This window comes from Canis lupus, chromosome 7 (assembly GCF_048164855.1).
Source record: "Canis lupus baileyi chromosome 7, mCanLup2.hap1, whole genome shotgun sequence".
Taxonomy (NCBI): domain Eukaryota; kingdom Metazoa; phylum Chordata; class Mammalia; order Carnivora; family Canidae; genus Canis; species Canis lupus.
Genome location: NC_132844.1, coordinates 22455196 through 22474824, shown reverse-complemented (window position 1 = coordinate 22474824; position 19629 = coordinate 22455196). Strand labels below are relative to the sequence as shown.

At 37.6% G+C, this 19629-nt stretch overlaps 1 long non-coding RNA gene across 3 annotated transcripts in view; it reads left to right on the top strand.

Annotated features, from left to right (window-relative positions):
* Nucleotides 1-2190: 2190 nt before the first annotated feature.
* LOC140636249 (uncharacterized) overlaps nucleotides 2191-19629 on the top strand; it is a 146032-nt gene continuing 128593 nt past the window's right edge. Inside the window, exons 1-2 of one of the 3 annotated variants that reach the window (XR_012033549.1) lie at nucleotides 2191-2226; nucleotides 4168-4228. This is a non-coding gene — a long non-coding RNA (uncharacterized lncRNA). Of the gene's footprint in view, nucleotides 2227-2399; nucleotides 2594-4167; nucleotides 4229-19629 lie in introns of those variants that run through there. The other 2 variants (XR_012033550.1, XR_012033548.1) reach the window with 2 other exon arrangements.

The window sequence follows — 19629 nt, the reverse complement described above, 5'->3', positions numbered from 1 at the left end:
GCTGCAGCTCCCGAAGGCAGCAGGGCACAGCCCCCTCCCCCGGAGCCCCTGCCTGACCCACCGGCTTCTCCCCGAGGCCCCGCCGGGTGCACTCCAGCCCTTTACCGCCCTCGGCCCGCGGGGTGTGGGGTGTTCTCCCCTGGGCGCACCTCCTCTGTTAGTGACCCCGGGAGACTGGAGGCTCCACCGCCCCTCCTGGGATGCTGCCTGAGTTCCCTGCTAAGCACGTTTCTGACCGGGTAGAATCCGGTGTAGATTTTTAAAGTTCCCGCTTCTCTGGGGCTGGGCCTTCCTGTCCTGGAGGCTCTCCCCTGGGCCTTAGCCAGCTCCTCATGGGGCCTCTCCCCGACTGGATTTTATTTTTATTTTTATTTTTATTTTTATTTTTATTTATTTTTATTTTATTTTATATTTTATTTTATATTTTATTTTATTTATTATTTTATTTTATTATATTTTATTTTATTTTATTTATTTTATTTTTCTGTCTTACTACCTTGTTAGAAGTGCAAGCTCTTCTCTCTGCAGCATTCTGGCTGTTCTTTCTTTAAATCTCAGGTTGAATTCGTAGGTTTTCAGGATGATTTGAAAGTTATCTAGGTAAGTTGGTGGGGACAGGTGACTTGGGGACCCTACTCCTCTGCCATCTTGCCCCGCCCAGCAGGCCTGCTTTTTCTATGTCCCACAGTATTTGATATGTTGTATTTCCATTTTCATTTATTTAGAGATAATTTTAAATTTCTTTTTTGATTTCTTCTTTGACCCAATGGTTGTTTAGAAGTGTGTTTAGTTTCCACATATTTGTAGATTTTCTCACTTCTTGTTGTCATTGATTTTTAGTTTCATATCATTTTGGTCAAAGAAGATAGTTTATATCATTTAAATCATTTTAAATTTACTAAGATTTGTTTTGTGGCCTATCATATAATCTATCATGGAGAATGTTCCATGCGCACTTGAGATAAATGTGTATTATGCTGTTGTTTGATGGAACATCTTGTATATGTCTATTAAATCCATTTATTCTAAAATGTGGATCAATTTCAAAATTTCCTTGTTGTTTTTCTGTCTAGATAGTCTATTCTTTGCTGATAGTGGAGTATTAAAGTCCCCTATAATCACTACAGTATTGTCTATTTCTCCAATAAGATCTGTTATTATTTGCTTAGCACATTTTGGTGCCTGGGTGTTGAGATCATATATATTTATGATTGTTCTATCTTCTTGATGTACTGATGCCTTTATCATTATATAATGATCTTCTTTGTCATTTTTTATCCTTTTTGGCTTGAGTCTATTTTGTCTGATATAAGTATGGCTACATTTGCCTTCTGTTGTTTTTCATTTGCTTGGAATATATCATCTTCCATTCTTTCACTTTGAGCCTATATGTGTCTTTAGAACTGAGATGACTCTCCTATAATCAGCATATAATTGGATTTTTAAAAAATAATCCAGCCATCTTGCGCCTTTTGATTGGTGAGTTCCATCCATGTACATCTAGGGTGATTATTGAGATGTAAGAATTTACTACTGCCATTTTACCTGTTGCAGTCTAGTTATTTCATTTTTCCATTTTTTTCTTCCTTTCTTGTCTACCTTAGTAAGTTGGTGGTTTTCCATAGTAATTTGCTTAGTCTCCTTTTTTAAATCATTTTTTTTAAGATTTTATTTATTTATTCATAGAAACACAGAGAGAGAGAGAGAGAGAGAGGCAGAGACACAGGCAGAGGGAGAAGCAGGCTCCATGAAGAAAGCCTGACGTGGGACTCGATCCAGGGTCTCCAGGATCATGCCCTGGGCTGCAGGTGGCGCTAAACCACTGCACCACCAGGGCTACCCCTAGTCTCCTTTTTTAATCTTTTTTTTTTTTAATGTTTCACATCTCTGCTCTAGATTTTGTTTTGTGATTACCATTAAGTTTACATAAAACATCTCATAGGGGTGTTGAAGATGATAAGTTCTTTATAGATTTTGGATACTAGCCCTTTATCAGATGTCATCTGCAAATATCTTCTCTCATTCAGTTGTCTTTTGGTTCTTGTCAGCTGTTTCCTTTGCTGTACAAAAGCTTTTTATCTTGAAGAAGTCCCAATAGTTCATTTTTACCTTTGTTCCCCTTGCCTTTTGAGCCGTGTCTAGGAAGAAGTTTCTGTGGCTGAGGTCATAAAGGGTGCTACTTGTGTTCTGCTCTAGGATTTTGATGGATTCCGGTCTCACATTTAGGTCTTTCATCCATTTTGAATTTATTTTTGTGTATGGTATAAGAAGGTGGTCCAGTTTCATTCTTCTGCATGTGGCTGCTCAATTTTCCCAACACTATTTGTTGAAGAGACTGTGTGTGTGTGTGTGTTTTTTTTTTTTTTTTTTTTTTTACCATTGGATGTTCTTTCCTGCTTAGTCAAAGATTCATTGACAATAGAGTTGAGGGTCCATTTCTGGGTTTTGTATTCTGTTCCTTGATCTATGTGTCTGTTTTTGTGTCAGTACCATACTGTCCTGATGGTTACAGCTTTGTAATCGAGGTTGAAGTCTCAAACTGTGATGGCACCAGCTTTGGTTTTCTTTTTCAAACTTCCATTGGCTATTTGGGGTGAGTTTAATATACTATTCTAATAAAGAGCTACAGTATCCTAAATCTAACTTGTTGAGCACCTTAATCAGAGTTTTGTGTACTTTGATCATTTTGTTTCAGTTTGAAGATTTCCTTTCAGTATTTTTTGTAAGGCAGGTCTAGTGGTAACGGAACTCCTTCAGCTTTTGTTTGCCTGGGATATTCTTTATTTCTCTTTTATATCTAAAGGATAACTTTGCCAAATAGAGTATTCTTGGCTGGCATTTTTTATCTTTTAATATTTTTAATGTATCCTTTCACTCTCTCGAGTAGTGTAGAGTTTCTGTTGAGAAATCTACTGATAGCATCATGGGTGTATATTTGTGGATTACTGTCTTTTTTCCCCTGGATGTCTTTAAAATTCTTTATCATTGACTTTTGACAGTTTTAATATAATGTATCTTGGAGAACATCTTTTTGCATTGAGATAATAAAGTGTTCTATTAACTTCATGGGCTTATATCCAATTTCTTCCCTAGGTTTAGAAAGTTCCCAGCTATTCTTTCTTTTTTTTTTTTTTTTTTTGTTAATTTTTTTAAATGTTTTTTTTAAAGACTTTATTTATTTATTCATAGAGGCACAGAAAGAGAGAGAGAGAGAGAGAGAGAGAGAGAGGCAGAGACAAAAGCAGGCACCATGCAAAGAGCCTGACATGGGACTTGATCCAGGGTCTCCAGGATCATGCCCTGGGCTGCAGGCGGCGCTAAACTGCTGCGCCACTGGGGCTGTCCTCCCAGCTATTATTTCTTTGAATAAACTCTGTCCTCTTCTTTTTCTGGAATATCCATTACTCTTATGTTGTCTTTTCTAATGGAGTTTTATAGCTTTCATAGGGTTTCTTCAATTTTAAGAATCTTTGTTCTCTCTACTCTTCCACCTGAGTCATATCTAGATTCCTATCTCCCAGCACTAATTCTTTCTTCCATCTGAGCTGCTTTGCTGCTTTATATTTCCAATGCATTCTAATGCTTTCTTTATCTTACTCGTTAGGTTGTTCAACTCCAGAATTTCTGATGTGTTCTTTTTTTAGGATTTCAATCTCTTGTGAAATATTCCTTCTGTTTATAATTTTATTCCTAAAATTGTTTGCTTTTCTGAGTTTTCTTTTTAGTTCATTATATTTCTTCATAACAGTTCTTTTAAGGTTTTTTAAAATTTTTATTTATTTATGATAGTCACAGAGAGAGAGAGAGAGAGAGAGAGAGAGGCAGAGACATAGGCAGAGGGAGAAGCAGGCTCCATGCACCAGGAGCCCGACGTGGGATTTGATCCCGGGTCTCCAGGATTGTGCCCTGGGCCAAAGGCAGGCGCCAAATCACTGTGCCACCCAGGGATCCCTAAGTTTTTTTTATCAGATTGTAATATTCCATGTCTTTGCATTCAATTGGTGGAAATTGTCATTTTCTTTTTGTGATACCATATTACTGTGATTTTTCATGATATTTGATTAAAAGTACATTTGCTGCCACATTTGAAGAGTGAACACTTTTCTTATTTAGATAAGGTTTTGCTTATTTTGATTCTAATTGAAGAGCCTTCCTTTTGTTTTTCAGATGGTGGTGCTGGTGGTCCAGAAGTTTTTGGCTTCTCTAACTACAGCTGACTGCTGCTAAGGTTAGGAGGATACTTACTAAAAAAAAAAAAAAAAAATAGTTGGGGAGTAAAAAAGATGGTGTCAGAGTGGTAGAAGGTATATATTGAGTAACTAGGGTTTTGGGAACACCCATGGCCTACTAGGGGGATCTTTGAGTGAGGATGTGGGGGTACAGGTTCTAGATGTCCATGAGCAATCCTCTTGCCAGAATCCCTGGAAGACAGCAGGAGACACTGTCCTTCAGTTCTCTCTGCCTATTTTCCTTTCCCTTTCCCGTACTCACTGCAGTCTTTCCTCAGAAAGAGCTACAGGTCCCTCTAACATGCTTGTAGAACATACAGCCAGGCTGACTCACACTCACACCTTCAGCCTTCACTTCCTTTGATACAAAAGTCACGCTGTTCTATTGCTGGATCTGCTCTTGCCTTTTGTGACACCAGCTTTGCCCTCTCTCCTCCGTGGCCCCATCTACCCAGAGGCACAGATGGCTTGATCTCTCAGGTGTCCTGGCATATTGTGTCAAGGTGCTTTAAAAATCTTTTTTTGATTATGGATCTGATTAGTTGTAAATCAAAAAGGAGAGAACAGAGGAGTAACTTACCATGATGCATCTGTGATAATGCTGACCTCGCTCTCCCAGACTGTCCTTTTATTCTTGGTTTACTATGATTTTCTGTTATGAAGTAGTATTGAATTAAATTAATTAATAATTAATTTCACAGTTGAGATGATAATGTGTTTTTAAAATCTTTATATTAATGAATTTTCTAATTTTAAACAATTTTCAGTGACTCTTAATGTCAAATATATTTTCATGTGTTTATTTGTCATCCATATAGCTCTTAGGTGGAATGTTTATGAAAGTCTTATACCCTACTCTTCTAAAAAATTGAGTTTATTTATTTTTACTATCATGTTTTTAAGAGTTTTTCTGTATTCTGGATATAAGTCCTTTATCATACATGCAATTTTCAAATATTTATTCCCAAGCTTGTACCTTGTATTTTTATTCTCTTAGGAGTATCTTCTGCAGAGCAAAAGTTCAATTTATCTTTTTTTTTCTTTCAGGATCATGATTTTGATATTATATATAAGATCTCTTTGCCTAGCTCCAGGTCATGAAGATTTTCTCCTATGTTTTGTATCTAAATCTTTTATAATATTATATTTTCTATTTAGACCTGTGATCCATTTGGAGTCAATTTTTGTATGAAATGTGAGGTTTAGGTTGAAGTTTATTCTTTTGCATATGAATATCCAAATGTTCTAACAGTATTTGTCGAAAAGCTGGCAGTACTCTTTATCACATCACAATATATTTTAATTATCTCTTCCCATGCCTGATTTCCCATTGAAGTGTGTATTTCTTCTCACTGAGTCTGCAAGTCCCTTTGGTAACTGGAAATCTATCTTAGAACCTTGAACTGTCAATGCTCAATAAAAACTGTTTGGATTAACACATAATAAAGCAATGAGCTAAGATTTTCTTGTGCATGGTAAAAATGTTCAGAAATATGTGTAATGGAAATGATGCTTATTTTTTCACTTTCTTCCATTCCTTTCTTAGAGAACATATTTCAACCATAGCCTTGGTAGGGGTAGTATATGTTTCCTGTGTCTTTTTAGACTAGAAGTAGAAACATAAATCAAAGTGGGCCAACTAGTTTTTCCATCCCCTAAATTGGATTGGGACATGGACAGAACAATTCAGACTTCTCTGGGTTCTGGGTTTGAAATATTATATAGACTAAAGGGCTGAAGCTACAATGTTGAGATGGCAGTGATATGTCATGGAAAAGCAGAGTAGAGAATGGAATAGTTACTTGAGAAGCAAAAATGAAGACAGAAATAGAAAGGTAGATGCCTGACTGCAGTTTTCCTCAGTGTGGGCTATGTTTTTTGAGGGTCCTGATTTTTTTTTAAGATTTTATTTATTTATTCATGAGAGACACACATAGAGAGACAGAGAGAGGGGCAGAGACACAGGCAGAGGGAGAAGCAGGCTCCATGCAGGGAGCTTGGTGTGGAACTCAATCCTGGGACCCCAGAATCATGCCCTGGACTGAAGGCAGGCGCCAAACCACTGAGCCACCCAGGGATCCCCCAAGGGTGCTGATTTTTAATGCTAGCTTCATTGGGGGTGTGTCTCATTGTAATTAAACAGTCTAACCAAAGCAAGGTAATAAGAGCAATGAACAAATAATATTTGTCTAATAAAAAATAACCTAAGAAGGTAAGTAGACTCTGGAATTTTTTAAGTCCCAAATGAGTTAGTATATATAAGATTTTATTAAGAATAATTGCACCATTCTTGTAGTCAATAGATACATCCATGTATGCTTAATTTAAATAACATCAGTACCATTGGGAATACAGCAAAAGTATTCTTTTCAAAGTGATCTCTACTCTTCTCAAGACTCATTCATTCAGTAAGTTAGTCCCAAGCACTGGGATGTCGGTTATAAAAAGATGGACCATAGAGTTTGTCCTTCATAAGCTCAGAGTCTAGAAGGAGAAATGGGAATTAACAAATAATGACGTTTTAAAACTCTGATATTAGTAAACAAGAGACAATAGCAAACCATGCCAGTTCAAACATAAGCACTCATAACATTGGAGGACTCCTGACATTTGGTGTAGTCAGGGAAGGCTTCAGAGGGATTTGGGCTTTGAGGACTAAATTAGATGTGGATAGAGAAGAAAACAAAGGTATTGAAGGTAGAAGAGCTTCCTTTACATGTACCAGTATTAATAAAAATGTAAATATTGCTCAGCTATTTTTGAAAGGTTTGGGCATTCATTCAAAGTTTCATACAGCTTTTCCATGCTTATTTGCTTGGAATAGCAAAGGGCAATAAGTGTAGAGAGTGATAAATTTAGTCCAGAAAATGCTCTCAGAGTTCAGCTACAATTTTGGGGAAACATAAGAGCAAAGGAAAGATGTTACTGCCAGAATTTGAGGAAGAAGCTGTTTCATGGTGTGTTGACAGTAATTTAATAAAAAAGGTTAACTTCTGGACTAGCACTCAAATTTCCTTAGTCTCTCCTGATGATCAAGGGCATTCTTTGTTAAGTCTAATGTGTTGGCCCTTAAAGTTGCCTAGTGTGCAAGGAAGCTGTCAATCACACACTTAAAAAAAAGTATACAGCAGAAGGGTTCTAAAGGGAAATCAAATTATGGTCCATTTGGAAATGTCACAACCAAGTGGCACCAGCAAAAATGAAGAGGTTCATTGACTATTCAAATTGGTGTATAAAGAGTTGCGTGGTTTTGCTGCTAATCAAAGATGAAGCTGGCCTTTGAGCTGCCTGTGTGGAGCCTGAGACCACCCAGGCTTTAGCTAATGTTAGTGTTTACATGACATGTTGGAAACAAACTGGGCAATTACAAAGGCCCAGTCTAACTAGATCCTAACAGGCAAAGTGCCCTCTGATCCAAATGTTAATAGCTTTGACCTTCATTGGTTTTTAATCTCATTCTGTCTGGCAGAGTAAATGAACTCTAGGTTATACTGTACAGAAGAGTCCTTTTTGTTTTTCATTCTTTTTTTTCTGATATTGCTGGGGAAATGAAAGTCTGTATTTTTTCAGCTGGGTATATCACTGAGTGTATGCACAGAACGCCTGCTGATTGACTGTGCTTCAACAAAGGCAGATTCAGTTTGCAGCTGATAAGAAGCAAAGTCATCCATGCCGTGTTTACAAAGTAGGCAAGGAGAGTGAAAAATTAGTGATAAAAGAGCTAATCTTATTGTTTTGCTGGGCGAGAGAATGGCACTTTTGTGCTTGCTTTTAAGAGCTGGCATGTTGCCTCTCCTTCCCCCTCCATGCTTTGGCAGCAAAACAATTTTCAGATTCCCCAAAGTGTTATAGATTATAAAGGACACAGTAATGTTGGAAGGGTTTCCTAACACTGAGTAGGGTACAAACTGCACTGGAGATTGGCTGTTTATTCTATGTGCCCATGACCCACACTGCATAAACTTCTATTTTCTCCCTTTGGTATTTCTAAAGCAAAAGATAAATATTTGGGCCGTTGGACAAATTCATTAGTGTTTAATTTTCTAACACATTTAAATGCTTAGCTGTGCTAAGAATAAAGTTTGAAATCCCCTCACAATCAGTTATAGGGTCTGGCAGGGTTAACTGGCCTCTGTGAGTAATAGGACATGTGGCTGAAGGAAAGGATCCCGTAAGAGAGATGTTTTTGTTCTTTTAGTTCATAACTACTTAGTTGTAAGGTCCATTGAGGTGGAAGAAATTATAATGTGTAATAGTTCTTGGTGTGGTTAAGAAAACTGATGTCTCTGCATTTAAATTGTTTTTGGTCATAATTTCATCATTTTCTCAGTTTTTCTAAGGGAGAAGTAACAGATTACTGTTTTGGCCAGAGGCATATGCTAGGTTTTACAGTTCCTCACTATGCTGATTTTTGCATTTAGTGGTGACCTGCAGAGACCTATAATGCTGGTGGCCATGTGTCTATTCCAGGTAATCTGGACCATTCATTCATTTATTCATTCAACATAACGTTTATTAAAGCCAACCATGGGCCAGGTGCTGGTGCTACTGAGGAAGCAAAGCATGAATCACCCCTTCCAGAAGTGTCTAGTCTTGTAGGGAGGACAATGAAGCAGACAAATAACTATAATAGAGTCTACTAAATTTCATAATAGAGGTGCTTATAGAGCACAGAGATACATTCCCTTGAGTAGTGGAGGAAATCTTCCACATAGATGACAATTAATTGTATCTTGAAGAGTGTGTTGGTTTGTCAGGATATGGCAAGCAGTTCGGAATGACCAGAGCTCTGCTTCTCAGCTGTCATACAGAGTTCTGTGGCAGGGGTATGTAAGGCCACAGAATAGATACTTTATTCATCCAGTAAGTGTTTATTATTTACTTATTTGAGAAATATTTATTGAATACCTTATTTGTGCTGTGCACTCTCACAGACATTAGGGATAGAGAAATAAATGATACAGTCTTAAAACTCACCATGGATTGTCAGTTCTGGGGAAATATATCTCAAAACACTATGTATATATTATTGAATAGAATATACAGATTTATGCAATCAAACATGAATATTTCATATACGTTTTGTACTTGCAAGAGTAGCTTTTGGCAATACCCTTAAACCCCAGAAGGATGTGTTGATTTTATTCTAGCATCCGGTATACTGTGTTGAAAAACTTTGAGGAGTGCTAGGAAGGTTTATATGAAGAATTGAAGAGGACATGGGATTGGAGAGGTAGGGAGACACTAAGCATCTATAAGTTTGAATTTTACATCAAAGGAAATGGAGCACCGTAAGAGGGCTTGAAATAGGAAGGGTGTGATCAATTTAGGACTTTAGAAGGATCATTCTGATGAAAGTACCCATAAGTACATCTGAGATCATGCTTTAAAAATATGGTTCCTGTACCTGTTTTTCATTTTCTCTGTATGTATTGAATCATTTGATGGTCCATCAATGTCCAAACAGCTAAAGCTAAGCCCTTGAGATGGACAACCTGCAAACAGTGTATAGGCAAGAGAATTTGCCTTTGTGGAATTTTTCTTAAAGATGAGGTCATCAAAAGCATGAGTTGAGTGTAAAAGTTGGGAATGTATTTATTCGTATTTGGAATTGAATTAACTTTTATTTAAAGGATCTCAAAATAATTCATGTACACTGGACAGGTCATTTTTCAGACAGAGGTTGTTTGGCTGCAGGTAGTTGAAACCCATTCAAACTAGCTCAAGTTGCAAGGGGAGAATATATTGAATGTAGCCAGATATTAGGAGGACTGGAGCTAGCATATGGAATAACAAGTCTGAGACCAAGGGAGTTATTGTCTTTCTGTGTCTTTTTGGTCCATATTGGATACTTAGCTTCCTCCTTTATTATCACTGCAACACATTTTTTCCTTGTTTATGTGATGTTTTTTAATGAGCATGTGTAAAAATGTGCACACTGAATTATGTCCTTTCAGTCTAAGCATTACCAGAGATTAGACAATTTCATATTTTTCAGGAAAGAGAATTGGATTGGCCAATTCGAATATGGTCCCTACTCCTGATAAAATCAGCTGTGACTGGGAGGAGGCCCCATACCTGCTCATTCATCAAAGTATGGAAGCAAGCTCTGGAAAATTCTATCAGAAGAGGGGTTGGGGTGGGGTACAATGACTAGAAGAAGAAATGACTGGAATGTCTACAATTTCCACAAAGAAAGCCTGGCAAACCCTCAATGTTAGGGAGTTTATCTTCCATAAGAGGAAGATCACTCGTTTCTTTTCTAGATTTCCCTTCTCATCTTGAAGTTTCATAAAGAATAGATTCTTATATTAGTTCTAAGTCTTCAGGTTGCAGTGCTATAAGCTGAACTCATTGCTAAAAGACATTGCATTGCATGATTTTTCTGACATGTTTAGACAATATGTTAGCTCCAAGCACAGCTATATTTTGCAACTCTAATAATCTAAACAAGAATCTGTTTCTGTCCCTCTCTAAGCTCTGCCTTCTTTCTTGAATGGAGGTTTTTTATTCAGATGAGGTTTCTATCATGTAGGAAAAAATGAACCACCACAAGCTCCTGACTTACGTTTAAAGTGTTGGTGGGCAGGGGGAGTATTTCTTCTTCTGCTCCAAAAACAATTTAGGCTCCAAAATGAAAATGCAAACGTAAAATAAAAATTAATAGTTTATTCCCATTTTCTAGCTGATTTGAGCTTTGAAAGAAAAAAGTGATTTTTAACCTGAACATTCTAAGAATTCTCTGTATCATATGTAAGCATAAGTAGGATAGCAATGTGGAAAATATGAATATTGGAATTGAAGCTGTAGAATACAAGACACTATGATATCTTATAATAGCCGTAAAGGCATTAGCATAATGCAGCTTTATTTGTTTATTTATGTCTACTTATAAACTATACCAAAACTTTTAAACTGATTTTTAAAAATTTGCTTGTTTTGATGTATCTTTTTCTAAATCCTGAAGTATGAGAATTCTTATTTAGCACCTTTCAGATGTTTTTAAATGTAGTATTTTGTTTCTGCATACCTGGACTGGAATTTGTATTCTCCACTTGTATTTTAGAAAGATTGCCTAATGTTATGAAGTGAATTGAAGGATACTGATGTTATAAGTGAGAGACACTTAGGAGGCTAAGTTAGAATTGGCAGTTGTCTAATTTAGAGGTGATGAAAGTCTGAACCAGACCATAGCTATAGAAGTAGAAAAAGAGTATAGATATGAGAGAGACATATTCATGTGAAAGCAAGACCTTTTTTAAACAAGTTTTGTCCAGTGCTTTAGCTGCATATTGCTGCTTTCCATGGTTTTTATTGTTAGCAAAATAGTAAGATTATGTCACTAAGTGGGCTGACTGTTAATTCTATACAATTGGTTTTAAGAATCAGTTGAATAGGAGAATTCATATTAATATAATTTTGCTGAAGGTAATAAGAGAACTGGAGGTAGTGGGAAAAAGAATTATTTATGCCTGATGGAAAGCAGAGTAGTAGAGCACAATTTAAGTAAAAGAGATCCAGGGCTAGGGGTATGCAAGCAATGTGAAGCTTGTTATGAAAAGAAAGAGGAGTTGTGATGACAATTTGCTCCTCCTGCCTTGTTAGAGTTCTCTCTCATGGTTGTGGCCTTAGGAACATAGACCTTTTTCTTTTCCTTTACTTTCCAGGTTAGTAAGTTGTCGCAGCAGCAACATGCTCATGGGCTGTCAAAATCATTTTATTACAGATGTAAAGCTAATCCAGACACAAACTACATAAGGAATAGGAAAATGCAGTTTTAGGATATAAAGCCTAGTCCTGTTATCACTTTGGAGATTCTTCTCAGTGATCTGTCCATGACTATGTTTTTCTGTTCAAAATTCCTTAGTCTACTGCCTCATTTTATTAACTAAAAAAATCAGGTTATTTTTCTATTTATCTGACATATTCTCTCAGCTAAAAAGCTTGATTCTCTTCTAATTTAAAATTTTCAAAATTTTGAGTCTTCTAGGAAGTAGAATATATTTTATTTATCCAATAAGTGTGTGTTTGATGACTAAGGTCACACTTGGCCAGATTCTCACATTATAGATAAGGTGCTGTACATAATCCATCACAAGAGCACATATTCAGACTCATGATAAGGAATAGGTAGAGAGGGGTGTGTGGATGGAAATCCCTGAACAATGTTTGCATTGCCCTGGTACTTTCCTTTTTCCTCATTTCTTAATTTCTTTCTCTTTATTTTTGTTGTTCTAACAGAGAGAGAAAATGGAATACAAAATGTTGGGAAAGGATCAGTAGATAGAATAGGGAAAAAGCAGAACAGGAACCTATGCTAAATATTCAGTTTCTTGTTTGAGATGCAAATAACTAATAATATTGACCATTTATACCATCTCCTTGTTGATTACTTTAATCTTATTTACTTTTATTAGTTATAGAGGCATGAAGTTGGTTTCCTTTTGCCCCAGAGGGCAGAACTAAGAACTATTATAGAGGGAAAGGATTTTCTAAGGATTTTCTAAGATACAGAGTTGTAGGATGGTGAGTTTCCAGTTTCTTTTGGTGTCTACTCAGGGTTGAGCAAAGAATGTGCTATAAGAAATTCAAACGTTGATTAAGAAGCTGTGTACACTGGAGTTCATTTGTTAAAAGCAAAATTAAACATCTTAGGTAACTTATGCAAGAAGGAAATGCTTGTGAGAGCTAGGGATTGCTAAGAGGGTCTGATAGACCAGGTTTAAAATGACAGAGTCCAGTCAAAATGTTCTAGTTGGTGTAAACAATCCACAATGGAGGCCAGACACCATCAGAAAAATGAATAAATTCTTGCTTTATTTAAATATTTATTAAATATCTATAAGTGCCAGGCACTGGGATGCGATAGAGAATGAACAAAAGCCCTGGTCTTGTGGAGCTTATATTTTAGTGGAGGAAACAGATACTAAACTAATAAATAAAAATACAACACATGGAGTAGTGATAAGTACTAAGATAATAACAAAACATATTCTGAAAGGAAACATAGTAAGGGAAGAGAATAATGAGGAAGGTATTGGAACCTGGATGGAATGAGCTATATGATGCCTTAGGACAAAAGTACATCAGAGAGATGGAAAAGCAACTGCTAAATGTGTAGAAGGATGAAGTGTAGTTAAAACAGAGTGAATGGAGGGGAAGGAGGTTGTAAAATGAAAGAATGTCAATTACTTCTCTGACCTTAGTATCTCCTCTTAAGATGTAAAGTCTCTGGAGAGAGAATCATAGTGAGTGAACTAAAAATTTGTGTACATTTCTTGGCTGAGTAAGGACAAGAACAGGCACAAGCTGGTAGGAGAACTTTCTAGAGATTCCTTCAGCATCTTGAGAGGATCTTGAGGGCAGTTGGATTCACCATCCTTCTCAGGGGGGAGAGGAAGGTTTTCAAAGGGGAAAATTGAGGTATAATTAGGAAGGAGGATTAATGGCAGGAATTGAACTGCCAATGTCCCAGTGGATAATTAGCTTAAGTGATCTTTAAGTTCCTTCTCAACACAAAGATCAATCGAGTGACGGAGGTGAAAGAATAGAGACAAAAAGGGAAAGAAAAAAAGCTGAAAAAGAAACGACGTGCTTTACCATGGGTCAACCTGTCCTCCTGACTTCTCCCACCTTTCACTCTCCATTACCAGATGAGTGATGCCCAGATTGGTCACAAGGCACAGAGGCAAACCTTGTGGAGGAAATTTATTACAAGGGATCAATATGGGAAATAAAGAAGCACTGACAATGGGCTCTTTTCAGCTAAACAACTAGGAGACCCAACAGGTTCTAGAGGAGCAATAGCACCTCAATGAGCCACTCTTGGAATGCGTTTGTCCATTGCTCCTTCATGGCCAAGAGTCAGCTTCTTTCTGACTCTTCTGAAATAAACTGCTTCTATCCCATTCCTGACTTTTCCTTTTGTTTTGGCTTTTTCAGGGCTTTTGCACACTACATTCTCTCCATACATCCATTTACATTTGCTGCACTCCATATCTGATCTCTGGATGTCTTACATTCAAACTCCCTGAGAAGAACTGATAGGATGGTTTGGTTATCACTATTTATTATTGTCTTGCTATTGTGTAAATTTCTCACGCTGGCCAGGCCTTGGACTGCTGCCTTGATTCAGATACCTTGATTTAGGTATCTAGAAAGGAGAGCAATAAACTTAGTGGGCGAGTGTAGCAAGTGCTCAGGATTTCTTAGATTTTTTTCCTATTGCAAAAACAATACTAAATTCAACATACAGAATGCCTGCTGTGTGGCAGACATTTAAAGCAAATTATTTCTAACTCTGAGAACAACTTTACTATGTAAATATTATTATTCCTATTTTTTACTTCCAATATCACACAACTAGCAAATGGATAAGCTAGAATTTAAATCCAAAGTCTATATTTTCTTTGATGACATTAGTATATAAATCTGTTAGTATATAGATCTCTGAGGAAGTGAAAGGCTATGCATTCATCAATCCATTAATTGATCCATACATGATTTTGAATGGATACTATATGCACAGGACTAAAGAAATAAAATGGTTTAATATGAAATAGTACTTTGCTGTTTTGTGATCAGAATATCAGAATGCCAACTATGAAAATCTGGCAAATGCTTCCTTGCTATGTGCAAGATAGAGAATAGCTAAGTAATGAAGGAACAACTGAGAAAGGAATCTTATGGGAAAAAATGTTCAAGTAAAATAGTCCATGTAAATCTTGAAATAATAAAAGAAAAGAATAACAGTGTTATCTGTTTCCTGGAGCTCATGAAAAAACTATTGTCCCAGAACAGTTACTCAGTGGTAGCAAGATCCTCTTCTGCAAAGACAACTGGTTATATACTAACAAATGAAGCTTTCTTTTTAAAACAATACCGTTTGCTTTGTGAAAGAATTGTCAGTGAGAAAAAAAAAAAAAACATTTGAAATGCCAAAAATTATAGTTACTTTGACTTTTTCTGGATTTTTTTTTTGTCAAAAGCAAGAAAAATGGTATCAACAGGACATGATGGGTTATTTATGTATCATAATTAAATCGGTGCAAATTCACTGGCACACAACCCAAATGTGCCACTTTAGCTGATGAGTGAACTTCACTGTGCTCTCCTTGGTCAATGACAAAAGCCAGTATGAGTGGAAATGAGCTGGTGGCCCCTGAATGAGCCTAGTGTTATAATGAGTTTCCAAAATAACTTAAAAATCCTTAGCAGGCTCACTTACTAAAATTCGAAAGGAAATTACTGCATCTATGTGAAGGCTACATGGCCAATTGTGGGTATAGATCGAAGCAGTTGGGAGAAAATGATTGTTTGTAGATCTCTTGGTATTGCCAGATAGCTTACTGTTAAATTCCAACTTAACTTTAAGCACATGAAAGTGTCTGTGCTAGCCTGCCTCATGTCTCTGGACTTGTTTCACCACAACTGAGAGCCACTTTTTCTCTTAGCCCGTGGCTGGGCTGGAAGGTTATGGAATGTGAGTTTAATCACAGATTACTTTTTCTTCTTTTACATTCTTAGGTCAGTTACATTGCTGCTGTCTTTATAGAAATCCTCAGTGCCATAAATATCTCTACCAGTTATCAATTTAAAGGCATAATGAAAAGCGAATCTCCAATGAATTCCCATCTGAAAATTCTGGGTTTTACCTTTTTCTGATGGGCTAAGATAACATTTACTAAAAGCAAAAATAATAATCACAATTGAAAAAAAATATCCCATCAGAGATAGAAGCCCTGGGAGGAAAAGAATTATAGACTTGAGCGAACTTTGTATATTTGTTTTAGCACGTGAATTTAATGTTAAAAAATGGTCTATTGTTTTTGTTTTTCAGACCAGAGGTTTTTCTTATTCTTACTTAGGAATGCTGTCATCTACTTATCTAGTAGGGGCTGCCATTCAGTTAACAAGAGAATACTGTGAACATAAGATGAAGAGGAAAGATTCCATGAATCATAAGGAAAACAATCCATGGCACACTGGTTTGTGCCATCTCAAGGTCATGGTAGATAAAGAAATGAAAGATCTGGTTGGTTTTGTCCAAGAAGTTGCTTGAGGATGATTGAAACCTTGATTAGCCTGAGCTGTGAACAGAGGGAAAGCTTTGTCTTTCTCTCCCTATCTCCAGCTTAGGTAGAAAATACCCACTTTTGTGTTTGAAGATTATGAAGAAAATCTGGACCTGGTAATCTTTTGAATGGTGACATGAAGTTAGGATTAAGATGCTAGAGGCTTCCTTTTTAAGATATACGGGGGAGGTTCAGCAGGAGGGCACATCAGAAATGCAGCTGGTGCCTAATCGCCAAATGTTTGAGGTCTCAGTTGATGCTTTGCTAGAGGAACTAGGATTTTGTGATTAACTTTTAGAAGAAGTGTCAGGGATGCTTTCAACACATAGGTTATGACATTAACTACAGCATAAAGAAATCTTGTATGTCTTCTGGGTCAGGAATTGGAGGGGCTTAGCATTCTCTAAATCCCCACCGATAATGTGCAAGGTAGATTTAAAAATTAAGACAAATACTCTCCTAAAACAAAGTGCCCCCACTCTGTTGCTTCAGAAAAACTTCCTAGAACTGACAGTGTATGCTGTTTTTGAAACCAAATAATTAGGTGCATGAGAATACAAAACAAAACATTTTCTTCTAAGAATGCAATTTGTTCTTTTCCACCTTTTATTTAAGTTAATAGGGCGTTAACTGGGGAAAAACCATGCATTTTACCTTGTCTTCATCTCTCTTAATATTGTCTGTGCAGATAAATTCTAGGGTCATTTTTGATAAAGACACAGGAATGTCCCAGAGATCTTGATTGTTCTAATTGTGTCTCTGTATGTTACGGCTTTATTAAATTTATATTTATTAAGTGGAGCATAAGGTGCTGGATGGTGAGGATGGTGAGTCATGGTTCAACAAAAGATCAAAAGAGAATGTGAAATAGAGAAGTTTAGTACTTTCAGGACAGGGAGGAAGTACATGATATGCCTTGAGGGGCCACATGGAGAGGTCAAGGCAGAGTATAGGCAGAAAGAGGAGAGATGGGAGGGCTTGGAGCATATGCCTTTGGTAAAGTCCATGGGTGGAGTGCTTTGGGGTTTCTGGGCTAAAGCTTGATTGGTTAATTTAGGCCAAAAAGAATAGGGTTTTGGTAAACCCAATGGGGGTCCTAGCTAAGGGGCACATAAGGAAAAGGCCCCAAGAGGCAAGGGAGATTGTTGACCACAAGTGCTATTGGGGAAGTCATATCAGGAATTTTTACTTGTGAGTCTGTGGACTGTTATCTAGGGCTTGCATGAGGGGGCTAGTGTCAGTTTAAGGCCCCCACAGGCCACTTGGCCACACAAAATGAATGCTGAGGCAGCAATATCATGGACTCTTGACACGGTATTATAGGGATTGCTTTGGCCTGAGAACAACCTAACCCAACCTGCAAAGTTCTGAATACAGGAGCCGCTCTACCAAGGCCAACAGCTCTAAGGCAAAAAGATGCAGCATAATTAGCTCTTCTGATATCCTCTTGAACAAAATGTCAGTTCAGAAACCTGAAGTGTTTGCTAATGACAAGGGCCCAACTGTCCCATAAAACTAGAAGAGTGGTGTTTGTTGTCTATTTCAAGAACTGGAAATGAAAATCTTAATGACACAGGAAATGCTCTTCAAAGGCCAAGAAGTCTTAGTGAAAGATAAGAGGATCAATCAGTCTTAAATACGAGTTTACTAAGAGTAAGAGACGGGATGCTGCCAGCATGGATATGTATTTCAAAAGGCATGAATAAAACCCAGAAATAGTGTTAATTTTACTTTGAAGTATATAATGAAACCCCTCAAGTACCTAGACTTCAACACCCCTTTCCCAAAATGACCAAAATTTCCATTTTTGAGCGTTTATCATTTCGCCTTTTTCCGTTCCCTAAGTCTTAACAGAATTTTAAAAGAGCAGCTAATAAATGAAGTATACTTCAGTTTCATGTAATGGATTGGATCAGAAGGGAACTGATAAGATGATATTGGAAAAGCAGGCGGGGGGTCGAAAAGCTGCAAAAGTGCTAAGCTGTATGGGTTCAATTGATTCCTGGCGTGCAGGCTTGCAGTCCCCACGTTATTCCAGCAAATGGAAAGAGAGCAGTCCCTGTTCTATTACAATGAGGCTCCTCCCGAGTGACTGGTTACCAGCAGGGCCAGAGGTGATGAGGGGAGATAAGGCCAATTACGAATTCATACTGAGGAAGCAGGAAACAGAAGCCACAGGAAGAATTCCAAAGGGGAAGATGGGAAATGAGACTCTGGGTCACTGTAGGCATTCAAGGTAGAATACAAATATGAGCTTTAAGCCTGCTCTAGAGAAACTCATTTTAGTGGGAGACAGGATCAAAGGAGGCCAAAGCTTTGCAATGTGGTTTCTAAAGGCAAGGCACAGGGGCAAAATACCTGAGTAGAAACTTATCATTAAACCCTAGCCCCGCGCTTATCATCCTCTCTGTGTTCTTGGCACACTTTGGGATATTAGAAATTTTAGTAGTGTACTTGAAGGAATTGAAAAGCTCAAAACAAAACTAAGCAATTCAGCAATAATTTCAACACAATCACTGCTGTAGTGTAAGGATAATGGCACAGTGTCCATAATAGAACCCCAGAGACTGAGAAGTAGTGGGGCTTGTGGTGAGGAGCCAGAGGGAGGTCAGAGGGGATACTGGCTTCATGACCTGGGGCCCAATATTAATGACTCTAATCATCAGGTTCTGCATCTGTCTCAAAATGGGGAAGAAGGGAAGGACCACCCTCCCCCTCTAGGGGTATTAGAGAGATTAACTGAAACAGCCCATAGAGAGGTCACATCTCCTGGCACTTGTTAATGCACATTATCAGCCTGTCCCCTTGCTCCTCAACCCTTGGCACCATTCGCTGTCCTGATAGCATTCTCTTGCACTCCAGAGGCCAACTTCTCACCTGGTTCCAGTCAACACGAGATCTTTCTTGGGCAAGGGTGTACCATCTCTTACCTTATTCATAGCAAGCTGTAGTTCTGCTCTTACTGAATCACGTGACCAGCTCATCAAAATGTCCTGCCTAATAGTCATTGTAGTAAAAATGTATCTATAGGAGTAGCAAAGACCAATTTCATACATTGAACAAAATTTTGGGGACACAGGTGAGAAGGGTTCACAGTATACTAGGGTGCTTTGAATGAGGCCACTCAAGAACAAGCTTTGTAGGGAAAATAAAGGTTTGCTTCCTCCCTAAAGCAGATCTTTCCTTCTCCCCAAAACAGTGGGTTGATAAATTACTTAACTCTTTTGTCTCCAAGCTGAATATTACCACACACTACAGAAAGTGATTTGCATATATCATCTCGTTTTTCCTTTTTTTCTAAGCAACCCTTTGAGGTAGATAATATT